General features: G+C 35.9%; 1 protein-coding gene and 1 long non-coding RNA gene across 3 annotated transcripts in view; one reads left to right on the top strand and one right to left on the bottom strand.

Moving 5' to 3' along the window:
• The window catches only part of MARCHF1 (membrane associated ring-CH-type finger 1), a 228,838-nt gene that overhangs the window by 149,717 nt on the left and 56,127 nt on the right, over positions 1 to 22,994 (bottom strand). For both annotated transcript variants that reach the window (XM_051789521.1, XM_051789523.1), the window contains exon 2: positions 1,751 to 1,829. The gene's annotated coding sequence lies outside the window, so the exon portion shown is untranslated. The remainder of the gene's footprint in view (positions 1 to 1,750; positions 1,830 to 22,994) is intronic.
• LOC127471985 (uncharacterized) overlaps positions 1 to 22,994 on the top strand; it is a 200,585-nt gene that overhangs the window by 126,765 nt on the left and 50,826 nt on the right. The gene's annotated exons all lie outside the window — the stretch shown is intronic.

Raw genomic sequence — 22,994 nt, 5'->3', positions numbered from 1 at the left:
ACCTAAGAATTTTCCAAGTCACTTCTGTACTTTTGTCCCAAATGTTGTCTTATCTTCAATGAATATAAATATCTCTAATTGATAGACATCTGCAGACACACACTTCTATATCTACAGGTATACACAAATAAAATACTTGGATTTCTCAGGGAAACATGAAGACATGAACAGACTTGAAAGAGAAGACAAAATTAAAATATATTAGACAATTCTAACTCAATCTTAGCTCTTATCAGTTTGTGTAGGGTTTTTTAAGGCTACCATTATGATGCTGGAAATCCACTTGTCTGACTAGTGCTAAATAATACTGAAAATCTGACAAATTCAGTTATTAAGACAGTATTATCAAAGCAGCAGTTTCTTGACTAATTGTAAAAGTCTCCTTGAATTATCTTAAAATAGTCTGTGTGAATATTAATACAAGAAAGACAATAATGTTCAGTTTTTACTTTACAACTCAAAGTGCAGAATTAAGATTCTAATTTCTGACAGATTTTCTTGTGTTTGTACCTAATTTATGGTTGTCTCAAGTTACATCAGAGCATTAAAAAAATATTGAGACAAAGAAGAACTTTTTGAAAAAAATCAGAAATAAATATCAAGATATTTTCTGAAACTTCATAAAGAACTTGAATTGTGGAAGACTAGTGTTTCCAAGTTTTTATTTCGTTGCAGGTTTTATGTCAAACTAAATTACTTGTGCTGCCCATGTATAGACTTTGCTGCTATTTTAAAATAGAGTGCTAAATAAGGAAAAAATTCTGAAATCATTATTTTTTTAAGTTTTTTAAAACTGCTATTATCAAATTTGAAACATTTTTCATCAGTACCTTCTTCCTTAAAGTTTTCAAGATCTTGATATCTAGTTGATGTTCAGTCAAATCATGACAATTACATACAAAAGGGAGAAAATTAATATCCTGCCTAAATTCTAGCTTGCAAACTCCCAATCGCCTTCATGATACCCTTTTTAGGCCTATCTATATATTTTTGAATTATACCACTTGACGGGGACTAAGAACTTCAGAATTCTGCTCTCAGTTCTACCCCCACGTACGTGTATCTGTCAAAATCAAGCCTAATGTTTTTGGTTCTTTATGTAAAATGGATCTTTTAATACTTTTTCTTGCAATATTGCTAGGAAGACAAGTTCATCTCACTTAAATATTTTGATGTAGACAATTGGAGTTGAGATGAAAACAACAGTTTAAATTCCTAAGTGGAGTTTACTGTGAGACGTATGTAAAATTAAACAAGTTCACTGTAGCTTGAAGAAAATTCTTTGCCACAAGTGACACAACTGTAAAGGGCACAATCATATAATTTAATAACTCTGAAAACCGAAGATGTCTGAGTCACAACAGGCATCCGCACACGCAATCTGCTAAAGAATTTTAGTGGTAAAGTTTCACACTCTCATATAAGTTTGGATGATTTTCACCTTTCATTTGCTTTTAAAAGAACTTCTGAAAAATAAGCTCTTGCAGTTTAGCATGCATCACAGTGGATGCATAACCTATAACGACTCAGTATGAAAATCTTGCTCATTAGATTCAAAACCTCAATAAAAGAAGAAAAACATTTGCTTGCTCTTCCCTAAAATATAAAGTTAATAATAGTAGGTGTTAAACATAATGCACTTGATAAGATATTCTTCACAATCAAGCTGCAAGTCCAGTTCAAAATAAACTGGTTTTTTTCTAACTGTACAATACAATTTAACATTTAACAACAGAAAAGAAGAACTTACAGGTAAAGCAATCTTTTAGAAAATTTCTGCTATGACAGAGCTTCACATGACCCTTCACATTACTTCCTGGGTTCATTTCCTAGAACAAACAGAAAAAAGACACATGTGAAACCAGTTAGAATGTTAAAATAGTGTCTATTTAATTGTCTTAAAACATGCTATGAAGCAAGGTTTGGGATAACATTTTACGCTGGTGTCTTCCAGATGATACAACCTACAATAAAAATTCTGGAACTGAAAGGTAGTCTTAAACAATTTTTATCAAATTCTTCACCAGATACTGATAACCATTAATCTTTCTGTAGAATTTCAGACTGATTTGAGATAAATCCTTGATTTTCCTGAGCACAGGAAAACTATACATGATTTTCCCTCTATCAGCCACACTAGTGGAAAAAGCCTTTTTATAACCAGCGAACCCATGCAGCATTGGCAGAATAACATTCAAGAATAAATAAAGCTTAATAAAAAAAAAAAGCCAAAACATATAATTAGTTCTCCAGCAATGTTTTTACATAAATTTGCTCACAAAAGAGTATAACAGATAAAACACTTAACATTTACTACATTGCTGTTCGTGTATGGGGGGGGGTGTTAGGGAGTGTGGGGGAGGGGTGTCAAGAGCATGGAGAGCTCAGGCAGTTTTCTCCTCAATGCTTTCAGAAAAGCAGAAGAGTGAAGAAGGAGTTGACAGATCCCACATGTCAACAATTGGTTGAGCAGTTGGTGTGGGCAAGAGGGTTTTGGATTTCACATGATCATGGGATGTTCTATGAGGACAGAGGATTGTTTAGCAGTGATGTTGTCCACATAAGTGGGGAAAAATATTTTTGCCAACAGGCTGGCCAATCCAGTAATGAGAATTTCAAACTAGGAATAACAGGGTTAGGAGAGGATTACCAGCAATCAAAAGAGGAAGTGAAGGACCAGGTTGGCAAGCAAACAGTGTCCGGCAATGTCAACAGGAGGAAATTTGTAAGCAAAAAACCGGGGCTGTAAGGGTCCAACTGCAACTGTGTGCATGTACATAGAGAAAAGCCTACCAGCCTACCTTTTCCAGGAAATCAGTTCTCCAAAGAGCCTGTATGCTAATACATACAGTATAGGGAACAGGCGGAATTAAGAGGTGCATGCAGTTGGAGAATGACAACTTCACTGGGATCACAGACATGGGTAAATAGCTCACATGAACATGAAAGGGAACAGAAAATGTTTCTGCTGGTGTTATCTGCAGCATAAGGATGACTATGGAAAATGGTGGCCCACTGCTGATGAAGATCTCACAAACGATATGAAGGCCAACACACTGAATGCCTTTCTCATCTCACTCTTTATTAAGAAAACCATCTCTCAGCAACCTCAGGTCTCTGCGACCAGTGGGAAAGCCTGGAGCAAGGTAGGTTTCCTCTCAGTGGAGGAGGATCAGGTTAGGAAGCATTTAAACAAAATGGACACACACAGATCCACAAACCATAATGAGATGCACCCACATGTACTGAGCACTGGCTGATGTCATCGTGAGAGCACTCAACCACAGAAACATCAAAAAAGGTCACAGTGATCAGGGTGGAGGGAGGAAACTCTGAGGACTGGAAGAAAATAAATATCATCTCTACTTTAAAGAAAGTCAGTCACAGCTCACCTTGACTCCTGGGAAAGGAATGGAGAAATTAAACCTGAAAACCATTACCAAACACAAGTGGGATAAGAAGTTGTTTGGGCATATTGAGCATGGATATATGGAGGGGAAATTGTGCCTGACCAACCTGATAGCCTTTCACAAAAAGAAGGCTGACCGAAGGTTGACCCAGTGGACAAGGAGAGAACACTGAACATTGCTTATCCTGACTTAAATAATGTTTCTCTCAGAGCCTCCCATTGTCTTCTCCCTGACAAACTGATGAAACACAAAAATTTCAGTAGAAATTCATCAATAACTTGCAAGGTGAGACACAGTGCACAGATAATGCAAAACTAAGAGTATTCGATACATCAGAGGGTTGTGTTGCTATCCAGAAAGACCCTGACAGGCTGAGAAATGGGCCAACAGTAACCTCACAAAATTCAACAAAGGGAAATGCAAATTCCTGCACTTGGCAGGAATAATCCCATGCATGTTGGCAGAAAAGGACCTGAGGGACAACAAGCTGGCCATGAGCCAGCAATGTGCCCTCACAGCAAAGAAGGCACACAGCTATCAGGGTTGCATCAGGAAGAGTATCATCAGCATATTGAGGGAGGTGACCCTTCCACTCTACTCAGCACTGGTAAGCCACCCTGAACCTGGGTCCAGTTCTGGGCTACCCAGAAAAAGAGAGACATAGACTTAGCGGAACAAGGCCAGCAAGAGACCATGGAGGTAATTAAAGGACTGGAGAACCTTTCGTATGAGGAGAGGGTATGAGAGATGGAGGCCTTGAGAAGAGAAGACTAAAAGGAATCTGTTCTGCGCTTACAAATACCTGGTTGGGGGCAGAGTAAGGAAGGCAGTGGTATCAAGTGAAAGGAAAAGATGAAACAGGTATAAATTAAGTACAAGATATCCCACTTAATGTTGTGGGTGTTTTTTTCCTATGAGAGTAGTCAACCAATGGCATGGGTTGCCCAAGATACATCTGAATCATTGCAGATATTCAAAACCCAACTGGGCATAGACCCGGGCAATATGTGATAGGTGACCCTGCTTTGATCAGGGGGCTGGGAAATCTCCAGAGGTCCCTTCCAACCTCAACAATTCTATGATTCTGTAAAGTGTTTTATTTAACTGGTCTTTGCTTAAAATAAATTGAAAAGAGTTTAAATTAATCACCCATGAAATCTCTTCTCCACGATGCATGGGAAAAAAATGCACAATCAACCTCATTGTGCTTTAGCTAGTGTAAAAGGAATAAAAAGGTTATAGCTGAAAGCTAGCAACATACAGTAACTCTGATAGTCATGCCAATATGACTTTTGGCCTCTCTGATATTAATGGCAAGACTTTACAATCACAGATTAAAAGCAACAGAAAAAATTCAGATACTCTGATCCAGTTCATTGTCTCCCTCTCTAGAGACAATGACCCACCTGTCTAGAGACAAAACCCACCTGGATGCATTCCTCTGTAACCCGCTCTAGGTGACCCTGCCTTGGCAGGGGTGTTGGACTAGGTGATCTCCAGAGGCCCCTTCCAACACTAACAATTCTGTGATTCTGTGATTGTAAAAGACAAAAATTTTCCTCTATAATTCCTGCTTCTAACTCTCCCAGTTTCCCATGAGAAAGCAAATATACATAAATGTAGAACTTCAGGCAGATATTCACATTTGATTTTTAAAATGGATTGACAACAAATATATCAAATGTATTTCGTTTCATAATGGAAAGATATACTGAAAAAGCAAACAAACATTGCTCTGACTACTCAAAAAAATTGGATAACATGCACACTAAAAATGTGAATCAACTGTATGGAGTTTGGTATTTCATGGTATTTCATAGTAAATGAAAACACCAACACTTATGTAAGCATTCACGGGTTTATGACAGCATGACCCAAAGAACTGTTCCACTGCATGTGGCGTAATCAACCCATGGAGTAAGTTTTATAACTCATGAGAAAAGAAGCATAATTAGACCGTAGAAAGTTCAAAGAAATATTTTGTAGTCAATATATTACTTAGAGGGAAAAAAAACCTTTAGCAGTTCAAATCATACATCTTCAAGGAAGTAGATTAAGCTTTTCTTTTTCCATAAGCTTTGCTTTTCAGAAGTTAGAATTTGAGCTGTTGAAAAGATATGACTAGAAATTATATTTCAAATTCTCTAATGATCTATTTCCTTAAAGAAAAAGCAAACAGCACGTGCCTCTTTTATTCACTGCCAGGGAGAACAAAGAATACATGTTAAATAAACAGCATGTTTCTGTACATATATACTCATAAAAAGGCACATTTTATTTATATCGTCACAGGGATATCTTTTGTGTTCATGTTGCTATGGAAACAAACTTCTGTGCCAAACACATGATTACAGAGACATTCTAGTTCTTAAACAGGGTATGTATCTTAGCCTTTTTATTTTTTAAATCAAGGAAAAAAAGCTAGTGTATAAGGTTACAGACGAGCTCTCAACAGTCAAGAGCATGTGAAGCTAACAAAATTATAACATCTGAAACACAAGGACTTTTCATTCCATAGTGTTTGTGTGCTTAGATGTATCTTTAGAGGCTATCTCAAAAAGCAGTAGATTACAGCATAAAGTTAGGACATTACTGTTTTGCATAACACAGAAGATGAAGCAGAAAAACCTGACATTTTCTTTGATTTGTTGAAAATAAAATTTATAGGAAAACTTCACTATGGAACTGCTCATATCAAACAGCACATCCATTAAAAAGAGGGTGAATCAAAGAACGTTACATAGATTTAAGTTCCTGTTTTCCTGTTTTTGCACAGAACATTAAACAATATCTATTCAATACCTGTATCTGTTTTATTTATCATGGTCCATCTGCTCTGCAAATGTTCTTGCAAAGCAGTTTCCCATAGCAACATCAAATATCATATAGTCTCAGTCTTCTGTCAAAGCCCTTCTGAATTTCAAGCAGCATATTTTTCTGCAGTATTCAAGTAAATAAATAAATGGAGTATTTCATCAAGAAAAAATGAAAAGCACCAAAAAATGAATTTAACAAATACCCATAAATAAATCCCATAATTTCATTTAAATAATTACATTTAAAATCTAAGGCAGGGTGGGAGATATATGTTATTTAAAAAATCTTGTCAATATGATAGTAGTTTTTACTTGATCAAAATTTCAAAATCATTATGTTACATGGAGCAAAACAAATTGTGCATGATACAAGTTTTAAAGAATAAGGTTACACTATGCTGGAAAGTAAGTTTTTGAATTAAAGGCCCACAATGGCTGCTTACTATGGGACAACTTCAGATAGATATCACCTACAACTCATTATTAGCCCATCTAAATTTTACATCCTCATGTTTACAATGATCAAAGAAATATAAGAGGAAAATTTCTCAATACATTTTCATGTAAGATAAAGAAGAACACTGATTTCATGAAAGTAAATCATATTTTACCTGAGATTATATCTTGAGAATTTAAGACACGATAGAAATATACATTTTTACGTGAAAATCTTCTGAAAAACTCTCTTAAAGGAAGCACATAAAAAATTCTATACCCCTCAGTAAATATCATGTTAGTCTTGAGCACACTGATTCTGTGTGAAATTGCAACACAAGTGTTTGTTCTTCAAGCCGTAAATTAAAGAATTGTCTTAATTTAGGAAAATTAGCCTACTGAATTTCAAAGTCTGATATCTTTATTTTAGATTTGTCTGTCCAAAACCACTAGAATCAAATCTCCCTAGGGAGATGTGAAAGGTAATCAGACTTTCTGGGTCACTTCTACATCACCATACTTTAATTTATAACTTATAGCTACTTTATGACCCACCACAATTTAGCAATTTTAGATCCATAATAAAGAGCAGGATTAAATTCCCACAATCATTTTCTACCAGCATCACCCCCTGTCCCGGTTTTGGCTGGGACAGAGTTAATACTCTTCTTAGTAGCTGGCACAGTGCTGTGTTTGGGGTTCAATACGAGAGTAATGTCAGTAACACTGATGTTTTGGTTGTTGCTCAGTAGTGCTTACGTTAAATCAAGGACATTTCATGTTTCCCATGCTTTGCCAGTGAGGAGGTGCACAAGAAGTTGTGAGGAAGCACAGCTGGGACAGCTCACCTGAATTGACCAGAGGGATATTCCATACCACAGAATGTCATGCTCAGTTTATAAACTGGGAGAGTTGGCCAGAAGGGGCCAATCGCTGCTTTGGGATAGGATGGGCACGTGGTAAGCAATTGTATTGTGTATGACTCGTTTCACTTGGGTTTTATTCACAGAATCACAGACTCATTCCTCTCTCTTCTTCTCATTACTATTATTATTGTTTTGTTGTTTTTATTATTACTATTACTATTGTATTTTGTTTCAATTATTAAACTGCAGTTAATGCATGAGCTTTACTTTTTTTCTGATTCTCCTTCCTACTGGAGGGCAGAGGCAGGGAGTGGGTAAGTGGCTGCCTGGTACTTAGTTGCTGGTTGGGGTTAGTCCACGAAACTTCCTTTCACCTATACATTTCCTCAGGTTATCCTTGTGTTTTCCCAGGCATTCTCTTTTGCTCCCCTTGAAACTTGGCTCAAACAGGTTTTACAGATTGGTCTAGATTGCTGGTCTCTCTGGTGAAATTTTGTACAATAATTTTGATATTTTTAGTTAGAAAGGCTTCTTTGCATGTCTTAGACATAAATGACACTATGTTCTAATGTAGCAAATGTGGTATTTCTATGAAGCACAAGATAGATCTGAATAGAAGGACAACAAGGTCTGTTGCATATGCAGGAAGTCCAGTACACTTTATGAATATATGCAAATGTTGCTGGAGAGAAAAATCCAAAATACAAATACAAGAGCCCTCTTGCCTGCAAATAAGAGCACATTAAATACCTCTTTAGTAAAGCACCTGCAAGCTCAACTCCTACCTTCCCAATGGTTTTCTATACCCATCAGCCAAAGTACGGTGCTTACAATCATCAGTAGGCAGATAGATCTATTTTATCATTACACTCTAAAAAACCTTTCTTCTGTATTATTTTTAATAGGCCATTAAAGTATACCCTTGATTGATGAGGGATATGTTTATGTTTTCTAATGCATTTTATTTCTCAAGCAAAGACAGGTGGTAGCACTTCTGCCATCAGTCACCAGGGTGATGCTAAAAACTGGTAAGTCGATCCTTAATTGTATAAACCTAACCATGGATGTACTTTATTATGCTTTACTATATACAAAATGTTTCTCTTAAATGTGTAGGTTGATTTGCAAGAAAATCAAAGGCAAAAACATTTCAGTCAAAATTACAGTGAAAGCTATAAAAAGTATATTACTGTAAGTTTTCATCAAATCACACTTACTCTGTGTTTACCTGTCCATAGGAGGATTAGATTTCGGCTCATTTTGAAATACCAGAGTAAAAACATCAGTGATGAAATGATCAGTAATAGTCAACTTCATTACAAGAAATAGATACACATGAAATAAACTGATCACAAGTAGAGCATGTTTTGAAAAATATTTTTCAAATATGCTACTTCAGAAGTAATGATTTAATCGAAAAATAAAATACAAATTCTTAAAGGACTAACATCCTGCTTTTTCTGACGGTGTCTAAAAGGCTATAAAGCCTTTAAATTATTAGAATCTAGTCTAGAAATGGCTGAGCAGCCAGGTCCGTATTCATTTATCCTTTGTCCTTTTAAGCTTTCAGGGTGCTGTGTAGCCATAGTAACTATGCCTTTTCTCTGCAAAATCCATTAGCTGGTTTCAATCTGGGATTCAATACTACCATAATCAAAGCCAAAGATTAAAAAAAATTGTGATTAAGAAAAAGATTGTTGGTGACAAGCATTTCTATTCAAAGCAATTTCTGCATATCTATGCTTTGTACCTAACAGCAAAAGAAACCAAAAGGTTAAAAGGACATCAAAAGATAAATTCAAAATTAATTTTAAAACTAGGTTACCATCGAGAATTACACACTACTACCTCAAACTGGATCTCTGAGCAAAACTAGCTCTCATTTGCATTAAGTCAGTCAGTGCTGCTGGCTGGTCATCAATGAAACAGCACAACAGATCACCTTTCAACCTTGCCATCTCTCTCCCTTTCTGACAAGCAGACTAGAGTGCAAGTATTAGGAAGGGAGACCAGGAATTGCACTGCAATTTGGTAAGGCTGCGAAAAAGATAAAAATCACCTTTCTTCCTACGGTATCTTTTGTGTGACAATAGAGACAGAATACAAATAATCTGTTGTATTTGTATTGTAGAAGAATTCCGTCAGCAGGAAATGGAAAATCTTGGAATTTTACTCCATATAGACAACTTTGTAAAATGGCAGATGTTTTGGAAGACAGGATAAGCTTTATCCTGTATCCTATTTGGATATGTTGTTTTTAGCCACAACAATCCTGAGCAACTTCAAATGCCAACTCAGCCCCGACATTGGTTACAGGTTAACTAAGCTAATGACATCGCCACAGTTTGCTAGAATGCTAATTACCAGGAGTTACACTTGGTAACTACGAGGAGGCACGTTTTTCTGCAAGTAGTTGGAATATATTCCACAGTTGGAATCTGCAAGTGTAGGAAAATCTTTCACAACCCACTAATTTAAAAACAAAGAATTCCTTGAGTCTTTGTACTGGATACCACATTCCTTAACTGAAAATTTCCACTCACTTTTCAGCTATTTAACTGTTAGTTCAACATCTGCTGATTTTTCTGCTTCCATTCACTTCTGCATTATATTAGAATCAAACATGATTCAAAGAAATATTCAAGAAAGTATCTGCCATTGTAAGAAGTGTGCATATTTGTGCTGGGGAATGGGAAGATATCCACTGGTAAGAGAAAATGAATCCATACTGGTATTTTATTTCTGCTTCCTTGCTCTTTGTCCTGCTACTGCACTTCTTGTAACAAACAACAAGACAATATGGCAAGGCCATGTTCATATAAGATAAAAAAAGATTACATGATTATTTTTAAGAGACCACAAAAATTGCAAAATGAAATAACACTTGCATTCAATAGAAGCAAAAACAATTTCATGAGAATTACCTGAATCTAAATCTTCTGCTTTTTCTCTATAATATACAACTTGTAAAGTCATAGCTTCATTGATGTTAATAGCATAAGTGCCATAAACTTCAGTAGGGTGAAGATTTCACCCTATGTATATTTAATGACAACGATGACAAAACAGACGATTAAAAGTCATGCTTTCTCCGTCACCATGGTAGAGGACAAAGTCATGTCACCATAGTTCCTACACCTGACTCGTTTAATAATTTCATGATCATCAGCTTGGCCCTAGTCTAATTCAGAATGACAGAAAAATTCAGAAATCACAGCACAAAGCTCAATAACAGCTTTTGAGAGTTCAACACTCAAAGCAAGATGAACAAAACGCTTCTTGCCAAATACTCTTGGTTCTGCCTTTCAAACAAAAACAGACAGAGGCTCACCTTTACTTCAAAACATTATAAGCATATTGAGGAAGGCAGGGATGTTCTTAACAGTTAGAACATTTTGACAAGACGCTTAGAGACCCAGATTCAATCTTGTCCTACGCATTAAGATACTCAAAGACACAAACCTGAGTACCCAAAGAAAAGAAAAAAAAAAAACCTTTGTCATTAACAATGACTTTACAATTTTGACCACTCAGGCTCTAGAACAAAGTACTTCTCTCCGTATTGACGGAACACTCTGTGAACTGTTATCTTAGGAGAAGAGAGCAAGATATACAGCTACTTTCCTTTTTCTACCTAGTCTTCCTCATGCAAAAGGTTCATAACGGGAAGCAGCACTGATGGGACAAATCACAAGAAATCAAATCCAGCTCTGAAGAGAATTCAGAAAAATAGAACTTAAAAAAAAATCAGAAAAGCTAGAGATTTGATACAGTATAAAGAGGTGTAGGTGCTCTCAAAAGACTTGCAAGTGTTGCAGAATCCGATGACAGCTTTTGCAAGTACTGCATCTTAGAATGCCTTGAAAAATACCAGTAATTTTCTGTTCCCAGAGGCTTCAAATCAAAATACTGCACAGCATTCTCTATGAACATGCCTGTTTAAGCAACTTTACCATTCACCTACATTTATTCCATACAGTCTTTGTCAAAATTCAAAAGCTATTGTTCTTTCATTTCTCATTAAACTAGAAGAGACACAAAAACTTTAAGCCACATATTTTCATAGCTTTAGTTTTCCTTTGATTTAATTCTACGGTGTTAATGCCTTTAAAGCCCTAGGAATATTCCACAAGCTTTAGATTATGGGGGAACATGAGCTAAACCTCTCTTTGAAACCTGAAGTACCAATTAAAATAAACTTGGAAGTGGATGAGTCATGGAAAGCTTAATTTTGCTTGACATTAGAAAACAAAACAACCTCACACAAAAAAAATGCCCATATATAATTTTCATCTGAGAATGTTTTCTATGTCCAAGGATATTACTTCTTTCATATAAAGCTCTCTGCTTACTCTCCATTTCAACACACTGCAGTTGCCATAGTTACCATTTTACATGACCACACTCTGAGTGGTCACCTCACATTCAGTGAATCCCCAAAGTTTTCAAGTTTGCAAAATATTTCAAGATTTGTACAGAAATTTTGCCATGAGTTTTCACTAAATGATTGGCAGGTGCCAGGGCACATTCAAACAAATGTCTCTTTTTGAAGGCTGGATATTTTATTTGCTGAACTGCAAACTTTCAGCCACAATGAAAGTATAGGAACTGAATGAAGGTATGGGAACTGGAACCATAACTCAGTAATTATACTCTAAGAATTTAGAAATGCCATTTTCATTATTATGGGGGGCATTCAGCATGGTGACAAGAAGCCTAAGTGGGATCTCATCCATGTTTATAAATACTTAATGGAAGGCATAAAAGAAAGAGACAGGCTTTTGCCAGTGGTGCCCAGTCACAGGACACAGGGAAACGGGCACAAACTGAAATACAGGAAATTGCAGTTAAACATCAGGAAAAACAGATTGGGCAAAAATTGGAGAATGTCACCAAGGTTGCTTGTGGAGTCTTCATCCTTGTATAAGCTCAGCAAATGACTTGACACAGCCCTATGCACTCTACTCTGGGTGACCCTGCTGTAAGCAGGGAAGCTGTGCTGGACAATCTCCAGAGGTCCTTCCAACTTCAACTATTATGTGATTCTGTTAAGGACTAACATCTCTGGTTTTAAAAAGGGAACCCATAAAAGTCTTCTCTGAGAATTAATGTGTCTACACAATGTTTTGTCATGATCCACTATGTTTTTGCGTTGAGTCGACTTCACAAACAACTGAACCACTATATTCTCATTATGTCTGACTGCCTGTTGCTTTGAAAGTAACAATTCTCATATTCATCAGCAACACTAGCACCCAATGAATTGCAAAAAGAAAAAATTTAAAACAAATAAACCGGGGAAAAGTGTTTACAGGAATAAGTATTACATGATTTTTTGTTTCAATTGCCTTACACTAAAATTATTTCATAATGTGATCACTTGAATTTTATTGTGTAGATTTTTCAAAGTACCATCTGTTTTCCAAGTCCTGGCAAATTTTGCCATTAAAAAATCTGAATCCCAGCCATCTTCATTCACTATACAAAGAAGACATTGCATATCACTGAAAGTCGGAAAAAAAATCTCAGAGTTTGTAATTCTCTATGAAGTGAGTTGTATCTCTCATTTTCCATTTCCAACTTACTATTTTACAATTTAAAAGTTATGTCAACTCATCCATAACCTCCTTTTATGTTCTATTTTGACACTTTGTGAATAGAACATTAATCTAGCATTTAAATTAATATTTAACTGAAGAGAACTCAGTTCATGAATTTGAGAATTCATAGTACCTAGTTGTCAAGCAACATCCAGCAAGCTGTCATGAGGAAGAAGTACTGTACATACCTTCCTGCCCCCAAATGCTGTCTCCCTTTATGGACCTTCATTCCGTACAAGGAGCTGTTCAACCTTCCCTGAAACATTTTCTCCCACTTTTGAATCCAGCTGGAATTTTTTCACAATCAAAATCATCACTAGTTTATGGGGTTTATGCTGAATTCATTTAAACCTAGGTTTCTTCCATGCTAAGTTACCAGGAGGCTGCTCAAATGATCCTTTTTCTAGAATTAAAGAAGGAAATAAAAGCAGAAGGAAAAAAGTGGGAGAATTTTTGAGGTATTTCTGTCTTAGAGTTGTTTATGAATCTACATCTTCAGAAACCAAAAGAAAGTATAGCACAGAGTGAAGGATAAGTAACCAGTGACAGGGTGCATAAACTTCACTAGATCTCAAAGAATCTGAAGTTTGTTTCCTTATGATAAAAAAATACATTGGGGATATCTTAAAATTAAGATAGAGAGGTATCCTAACATAGCCTTTCACCTCTATCCTATGACTTCTGCAAAGAGGAAATAAGATTTTCTGTCTGTGATAGTGCCACTCAGAAGGAGTGTTAGTACATTTAGATGACCAGCTACCCTAGTGTGCCTCTTTGCTAAACTGATAAAATCTTACTTAACAAGCTAAGGTAAGTACAGGTGGAGTTCCTGCATATCTAAGATGCACATATAATGAAACTGTTGTCTTAAAGTTGGAGCTAAAAGTTTAAGTCAGTTCCTCAGGTAGTACATTTCCTGAAACAGAAGAAACATGCAAAGCACTGTCTTACCAGTGCTAGCCTCTTTGACTTAACATTTTCAGTCCACAACTCCATATACTATATTCACAAAGCCTCCACTGCATAACTTTTTTTCCTCTACTAGAGAGGGTGCATTATTATGCCTTTACATTATTAAACCAAATCCCAAAACTATAATTGCCCTACAAAATCTGTGTAACATACGTGTCAGACAACATATATACCCTGAATTTCTAAGCGAATGGCTAATGCTAAGATAAATCTTCAAAAAGAAACTGCCAGAGGACCAAAAGCATTTTTTGCTTAAACTTTTATTTTCCCCATTCTCAGAAAAAGAACCAAACCAAAACACAACAAAAAACCCCAAACAAATGAGCCCAACTCCATTTTACTTATGCACAAGGAAGGTACATCTTCTCAGACTTTTTTCTAGTAAATACTCAGGGAATGCCAGCATTTCAAACCACTGCTACATTGAGATATTCTACACTTCATAAATTCAAGTTACTATTTGGTCCCTGAAAACATGACAATACAGTCGTTGGTTTGTCTCTTTAAAGCTTTTCCAGTAGCTGACTTTTGAAGACCAGGGGGGCCTCACTAGAATTGAAAAAGGGTGATAAGATCTTAAAAAAAAAAGGAGGGTGGGAAGGCAAGCTCTGCAATTTAAACAAAGCAGCACTTTGCTTCTGCTTCTTGCATGTGTTGCTGCACACTGCAATGGCCACTCAAATGTGCCAGAGTTTTCACTGGATTTACCTGCATTACTGCTTTAGGCGGAAGTCATCAAGTACAACAAAAGGGCATCTAAATTGATGTAGCGTGATTTTCTTGAAAATTAGTTAGAACGAAGAATGAAACCTTGGAATAAAGAAATTTGGTTCTAAAGGGTAAGCAGAATGAAAAGTTTTGCACACAGTCATCTTTGCCCATATCCCATCCCTGAATAGCGAGTTTCTTTTACTGGTCTCAAACCAATGCTGAAATTCTGGCAAGCATCTGGTTTCTAATGAACTCCAGGCAGTTCTTTTTCAATCTTCCTGAAGACTTTTCTAACCATCTTTAAAAACTGATCCCACAGAAGCCTTCCTGCTTCTCATAAGCCCATCTTACTGCCTGTTTTAAGCCTTTCTAGCAGCTAAGGCAGTCTCCGACCACCTGCACAACCCAGCACTACCAGAGCCGTTCCTCAGGCAAATCCTGGGAGCTGTCTGCTGGCAAGGAGCAGTCACCCCTTCCTCCCCAAGATTCCTACCTCGACCATTTCCTAGCATCTGAAGGAAGGCAGCCCCCTTCCACAATGTTCCAGCTATGCCCCCTTCAGCAGAAGGAGATACAGAGCAGGTAATAAACTGCAAACAAACTAACAAACTGCACAGAGAAACCATCACACCTCAGTGCAGATTCTTAAGGGATGAGGTAGACAACACCTCTACAGATGTGCAATTTTGGAATGATTTCAAGTAAAGTTCATATGAGAAACACATGATTTCTGTAGATCCCTTCCCACCATCTAAATAGCATTTGTTCTCTGTTACTTGCTCATGTTTTTCCAATACACTTTGCCTCACTGAAGCACTAAGGGTTGGCTAACATACACTTAAGGATCCCAAAATGAAAGCTGGGAGGCTTTTGTCATTAATTACTTCAGACATCAAGTTCTGCAACTCAAAGCTCATCATCTCAAAACTCAGTCACTCTGCTGCACTTTAGTAAATATCCCCATGATACATCATCAAGCATATTTTTCACATCATCTGTAGAGGCTGAAAATTGTCCTCCTACTATGGTTCACTTGAAATGGAACTGAATTGAGGAAGAAAATGATCATCATCTTCCAGGTCCCAGTTGAGATGCCAAACTGCAGAGAAAAAAAGATTTACATCCTTCGGAAAAGGAAAAAAAAAAAAAACAACAACCAAACCCAACAAACAAAAAACCCTCCATCCAGTAAGACAGTTACCACTAAGGCAAATCTTCCCAAAACACCAATCAGCAAGGCCTACAGAGTCTATACACAAAAGCATGCTTCTGGCCTCCAAGACAAGAGTCCAGTCAATGGGCCAGAGAGCAAGCATGACAGCGAGTGCATACATGCCCTAATGGATTTAGTTTTCATGATCACGTGGCTGTGGTTGTGCCTAACGTCGTACATTACTAGATCTTGTCAAATTAACAAAATACCTCTAATTCTTAGAGCTGCCATCAGGTATCTTTTAATTAAGGAAGAATTCATAGCTCACAGTAAACACTTTCCAACACATCTCATTATATCAGATATTGTGTTTCAAACTCTGAAAGTCTCTCTCCAACTGTTAGTACGAATATCCTTATTTTATCCAAATTCTATTTGTGTGATCAAGAAAAAGAATGACAGCATGTGACTATTAAACTGCTTCAAAGAGCATACTGCATCCACAACTGCTATTCTGACTGGGCATTTCCCAAAAGACTCAGTAAGCCTAGTGTACACACCTGCCCCACTACTGCCAGCAGTCCCTCAGAAAAATCACTGCTAAATAAGGAAAGCAAAACCTGAAGATGTGAACCAGGAAAAAAAAAGTAATAAGTACCTTTCCCTTTAAAAGTCCCAGATGGCCTTTTGACATCAATGCCTGCTGCTATAAATACTTTCTACTGATTCAGTAATTTAAATAAAAGATATTAAATTGAAAACTACTCATAGGCAGGATTCATAGCTGGAGTTATGGCTATTTACACTAAGGTAAATGACGCCTGTAAGAATGTAAATTTCCTCTCCTGCTCTGTACCTGGCATAGTATTGACTGCAAGGTTTCAGTCTACAGTTTTAGGCAATCAATGGTCTAGCTTAAGTAAAGTTACAAGACTGTAAAAGATGTCTGGAATAAACAAACATAACTAACAAGTCCATTACAAAAGCAAAGTAGAATTGCCTGCCCCAGGAGATAGGTTTGTCTGTGTGAAACCAGAGCTTTCGAGTTGTAAAAGGCTCTGGCACATACTCCCGACCTACCTAGAACTCCTCAGAACTCTCTCACAGGCATTTACAAACTCAAATTTTAAACATAATCAAAGTGTGAAACCAAAGACCAAGTCTTTTCTATCAATGACAAGAAAAAAATCCAGTGCACAAAACCTCTTCCCTAAGGAAAGAAAAGGCAATAATTAGACCACAGACACAGACTAACATCCACAAATACTACAGCTATGTGTTTGCAGAACACAATACACCATTCAATTGCCAACACAGTTGTAATATCAAACACAGAGCTCAAAATCTTAGGAGTCATGGTGAATGGTGAATGAATGGTGAATGAACAACTATCCTATTGAAAAACTAAATGAAGAAAATAAGAAACCTGTATATTGTTGAATCCAACCACTGTTTCTAGCTATTCATCTTTTAATCCAGATGACAGACTGATTGACCTGCAATGGCAAAACCAAAAACTCTCACATATGACTTATTGTGCCTTGATAAATCCCCAAAGAAAAAGAAACCGGAATTTGATGCCCACTAGTCCAGCAGGTAGCTTGTATTTTATGGCACAGTCCAAGAATTTCTTTTGTCCTTTTCCTGTTTCTGTTAAGTGCCAAGGACCTCATTTTGTGGTGAACAGATTTCTTCAGGGTAATATTTTTCTTGCCTTTCTCTTCATTCAGATCCATGTTTTAATTATCACAGAAGCAAGAGCTCCAGTATTTAAATTCTTGCTCCCTTGTGAGTTAAAATAAAGATAGTTTCTATAATTGTTTTTTGGGGTTTTTTTTGCTGCCTGGTTGATTAGATTCATAAACATACTGTACGGGGAGCCAATTCTCACAGGACTAGTCTAATTAAGAAGTCAAATTGCTATGCTGATTACAGACACTCTTCAAGAACTTTAAAATCAATAGTTCTCAAAGTAATTTCAAATCTTGTGTGCTGTTTCAGGGCACAGTTATATTTTTTGTTGTAATAGAGTATTACAGTTTTCATGACAAACACTGAAGCAGGGATTTTTTTTAAAAAATTGCCTTCTGTACGCATGGTGGTCATTCACTTTACTCACATATTTGCCATCACACTTATCAACTAAAAAAAAAATTAATTTCAATGCTATGAAACATTCTCAGTTTTGTGTTATAGATTCTGACATTTCAGAATAAAAAACAGTTATAATATGAGGTTATATGGTTATGATTTCATAATAATCAAGTTGAATTGGTGGGCAAGCAAACTGCTGAGGGAGCTCATTGCTTACCGTATTAACGTGCTGAGGGTTCTTTAAAGGCTTAAGACAAAGGGCTAATTCAGAAAAAAATCTGCTCTCTTGAAGTAAACAGATAATTCATGATCCATAGTTTCTTTAGCCCTAATGTTTAGACTTCTTCAAAGCACTTAGGCGGCTAGGCTGTTTTTCAAGTAGTGAAAAAATTTCCAAGAGGAGACACAGAATTTTGAAAAAGAGCAAGTTTTGCCATTGAAAAATTCTAAGTCTTCCACAAATGCTGTTGTACCAGCAATCAAAACTATTTCAAGAATCTGACTAGCACAATGACTCGTGAACAAATTATCACTCTTGTCAATCCACAATTTCCAATTTTTTTTAGAACAGTAGTGTATTCACAAAGAGAAAATCCTCCTCACATAGGATACCACTTCCAAAAGCTTTATATTTAACAACTACAGCTTTAAATGTAATCATGGTGAATCCAGCACCAAACAATAATATGCAATTTCAACTTTGCCTCCCAAAGGTCTCTATTAGTAATGATGGTATTTCACTATTGGACAGATAAGGATATAGTATGTGTCTTTTTCTTCTAAGAGTTTCACTGATTAATGAATGAAGCTAAAAATTAGTTCTTAGTCATCAGAGAAACAGAAAAGTTTCAGGAAGTAGTCTAAAGAAGCAATCTATCTTAGAGAACAAAAAGAAATAAGATGATTATAGGAGGAAAGGATTACTCTTATATGCTCTAACTGTATATATGTGTGTATATATATATATATATATATATATATATATAAAAACATGATCTGTTATTCAGGATGTTGCAATGATTAGAAATAATAGTCCAAAGTTAGGAAAAAAAATGGGATGCCAAGGAAAACTACTGTATGGTAATATTTATCAGGCTATAAAAAAAACCTGTTAAAAAGTATGAACCTGAAAGAGCTAGGACTTTTAGAGTGTAACAAAGCAAATAAATATAAGAAATACTTTTATGCCATACTGAGGAAGTGCAAATTACAGCTTAACAGGTTTATTTTCCACCTCTGATATCTATTATTCATTCCAACACTTTCTGCTGAAATAAATATCTGAAAAGAAAATAACCAAAATTTTTCCTTATTCCAGAAACCAATAAATATCTATTTTACTCCTAAGTATTCAAAAAGTTATTAATAACACACAAGTACTGGAAAAATGCAAGAACACTTATCATACTCAAACACGTACTACTCAGATAGAAATTCAGCATTTTAAGCAGTCCAATAACAGTATGTAATATCCTTTTGAAAAGAAAATTACATTATATCTAATTATTTTTAAAGTAATTAAAAATATTTTAAATACAAAAAACACAGAATTCTACCTTTCTTTTCAAGACTCACAGGTCTGTGGGCTCAATATGTATTAAGACATGACAGTAAAGACACAGGTGGGATCCAAAATAAAGCAGTTTATAATACGCTATTGTGCAAATTTCAGAACATATGTTATGCAGGACAATATTAAGGCACTGGGTATCTGTAAACAGGGAAATGAACAAATGGGGCAGGATGTGGCAATGTGCAAATATTTTATATCTACAGATGTGCAAACATCTAATTTTGGTTTACCAAAAGGATAAAATAAATATAGGCCATTTTTGGTCAGTTAAAACAAAAATATAAAAGAGTTCTGGTTAACCAAAAATTACAAAAATTATCTGTTTTCTTGAAGTGTTCAAGTGTTTCTTAAACATTCATCTTAGCACGTTATGTTTCCATTTGGCATGGTGTAATATGGGGCCTGTTTTTTCAAGAACACAGACGTAAAAGTCAAAGCTTTGTGCTGTTTTTGATTGAGGCAAATTAGGCATTTCATTCATCTGAAAAGAATTTCAGCATTTTCAGCATGAAATACTATCTTTTTTACTTTGCTTTTTTCTTCCTCAGAAAAATGTAGGCTGTCTTCTTGTGGAATGAACAAATCACTAAAGACAGAAAATATATGTCTAGTTTCAGTCAGCTCAAATATGAATCTTGTGAAAGTTACCCCATCCCTTAATCCTGCAGAACAATTGACTTTGGAGTTTTCTCAATTTATCTTTTGTGTACAGTCAGAATTTGTCAATGGAGCCATTTAAAGGAAAAAGTGCCAAGCCTTAAAACTATGTGTGCATTTAAAGTTTGTTATGCCTTTTCTAAAGTTGTTGTTGTTGATTTGTTTGTTGTTTGTTTAGTAAATATTATTTTATCTATTCACTGAAGTAGACTCATTAATACTGATTCATTGTATTGGCTTCTCAGTTGAGGACACCAGTCCTTTCTACTGAATTAATAGGAAAATTTCTTCACCACCTCATCTAAACCCCCATGGCAATACCCTTCATGTCACATTCTGATTGAAGGAATGTCCTATTTATGAATTCTGTAAGAATCAAATGTTAAAATAGGAAATATTTTCAAGTATGTAGATTACAGGTCATTTTTATGCCTATGTGGAAGCAAATTCTCCTATGACGTTTTGTTTTCCTGCCATGTCCTAGAACTTCATGGTAAGTTTGATAGACAAGTAATAAAACAAATCAGGAACTAGCAGGAGGAGGTCCCTTATCACACCAGGTAGAAATTTTTCTTCTAGACTTTAAAAGTTTCGGTGCATCAATTAGATATTCCATTATAACAGCAGCACTAAAATATAACTATAATATGGAGAATTAGTTGCTCATTACTCTGTGACTAGTTCAAGCTCAGTCTGTACAAGTTTCCCTATTCACCCCTACATTTTTAACAGTTTTTCACACTTCATAACTATTTATAAAGCCAAGATTTCAGTGTTTCATAGCATTTTTATAACAACAAGCCTACCTGCAAGCAAAGTCACTGTCTCACACAGAACTTATTGCTGACTTATTGCTTTCCTTATATTTAATCTGCTGGGAATAATATAATCTACGGTTATGAAGTCAAAACTCTACAATGTAGTTACATTGAATAAAAATGTAAACACAGAAATGTATTTAATATTACATAGACTGCTGACAAAATACAGAGTGGAAACCTGAACAGTAGGCATCTCAACCAAGACACAGTCACTAAATTTAGGTATCTCTCAATATTCATATGTTTGAGGGAGCTGAAGATGAAGTACTGCAGTTTGGAGAGAGAGAGAGAGTCTAAAATGAACACAGATGAACACACCCCATAACTTTAGCCTCCTTGGCACTTTAGAAGGCAGGGGATTGAACTAGAACATAAATGCACTGATCATACAGTTTTTACTGTATACAGTTCCAAGGTACTAAGATTAACTCTGATGTGGTGCTTACAGTCTTGCAGCAGTGGAAGAAGGAGAACAGTAAGACTCACCTTCCTCCCTCTGTCCCATCCGGTTCTTCTAATCTAACTAGAGCATTTACATCTGTGGCTGGGCCTGTACTTTGATTGTGTTATTACAATCACTTAATACATAAACCTCATTGTTATCAAAACTATTGATTAAGTTAAGGACCACATAAAAGCTGAGTATTACTGTTTTCACTTAATATACAAAAAAGACTTCTAGATCTATATAAAATCAATGTTTTCTTGTCTTATTTTAAGGTTACTTTTCCGCCATACAAGAAAGCAAAACAATTCTATCTTTCAATGCAACAACTAGTCGCATTATATTCAGTCCTATAAGTAGAATTAGCTGTCTAATTTCAAGTAAAATTAATTCAACAGATCTCTCACCGAGCTATTTACCAAGTGGTATTTCATAAAACTCATCTACGAAGCTAGATGGGAAAAACTTCTGCATTACTATGAATTTCACCAGTCTTGCAGCAAAAAAAATGCTACCAAAGAGCTGATTTTGGTAATGGATAAAGTTCTACTTACATATTTCAGAATCACAGAATTCTCAGCAAAATATGTTATTTGAATGTTTTTGCTGTTACTACAAATATTATCACTTTAAACTGAGGCTAGACAAAAAACCTATCAGAAGTATCATGCTTCAAAAAAAGTGTTCTATTCCATCACAAAAAGGAATATATACTGAGAGTCAGTAGTCAACAGCAAAATAATAGCACCCTATTCATGAACTGTGCAATTTTTTGAATTTTAAATAGCTACAATGTAGTTCACATAATCTAGGGTAGAGGTGGAGAAAAATCACCATTGATTCCCTATCCCCTCAACAATAAGTAATTGGACCCAGGAGCTAAATAGTACAGATTAGCATTAAAATACAAGTCAATTATTACTAGCTGTAATGTAACATTCTGAATGGACAATACTCTGAACAAATACATGTGGAGTTAACTAGAACATGGAGACCAACGGATGGCTGAATAAAAAGAGCCAGGAACTCCTATTAGTTTCAATTAGAGATGCAATTCACTCTTACCTTGTACATCCTTTGGATATCTGTACTATTTCAGCATAACACAAAAAACAACAATACATCATTACAGTAGAGAAGAGCTCTGAGATGTTCATGGCATGTACATTTTTTCCCCACCAAGGCAGGAGTTAGTGTTCAGAAAGAAAATGGATAATCAGTTGTGATGGAACAGGGACACACTTGAAGAATTCTGTAATTATTGCCCTGTTCCCGTGAAACGCCCAATCTCGTGGACCAGCCATAAAAGCCTTGGAACTTGATACATTGTTTTCTCAATGGAATGACAACAGGGTATTAAGCAGAATGAAGTTTTCTAAGTAGAAAGTCTCAGCTCTCAGGTGCCCACATTAAGAGTCCAGCGGAGTATTTGGCCTCTGAC

Source organism: Manacus candei, unplaced genomic scaffold, assembly GCF_025592945.1.
Source record: "Manacus candei isolate 608988 ecotype Guabito, Panama unplaced genomic scaffold, ASM2559294v1 h1tg000028l, whole genome shotgun sequence".
Lineage (NCBI taxonomy): Eukaryota > Metazoa > Chordata > Aves > Passeriformes > Pipridae > Manacus > Manacus candei.
Note: the sequence above shows the minus strand (reverse complement) of the source record. Positions and strands in the feature narration are given on the sequence as shown.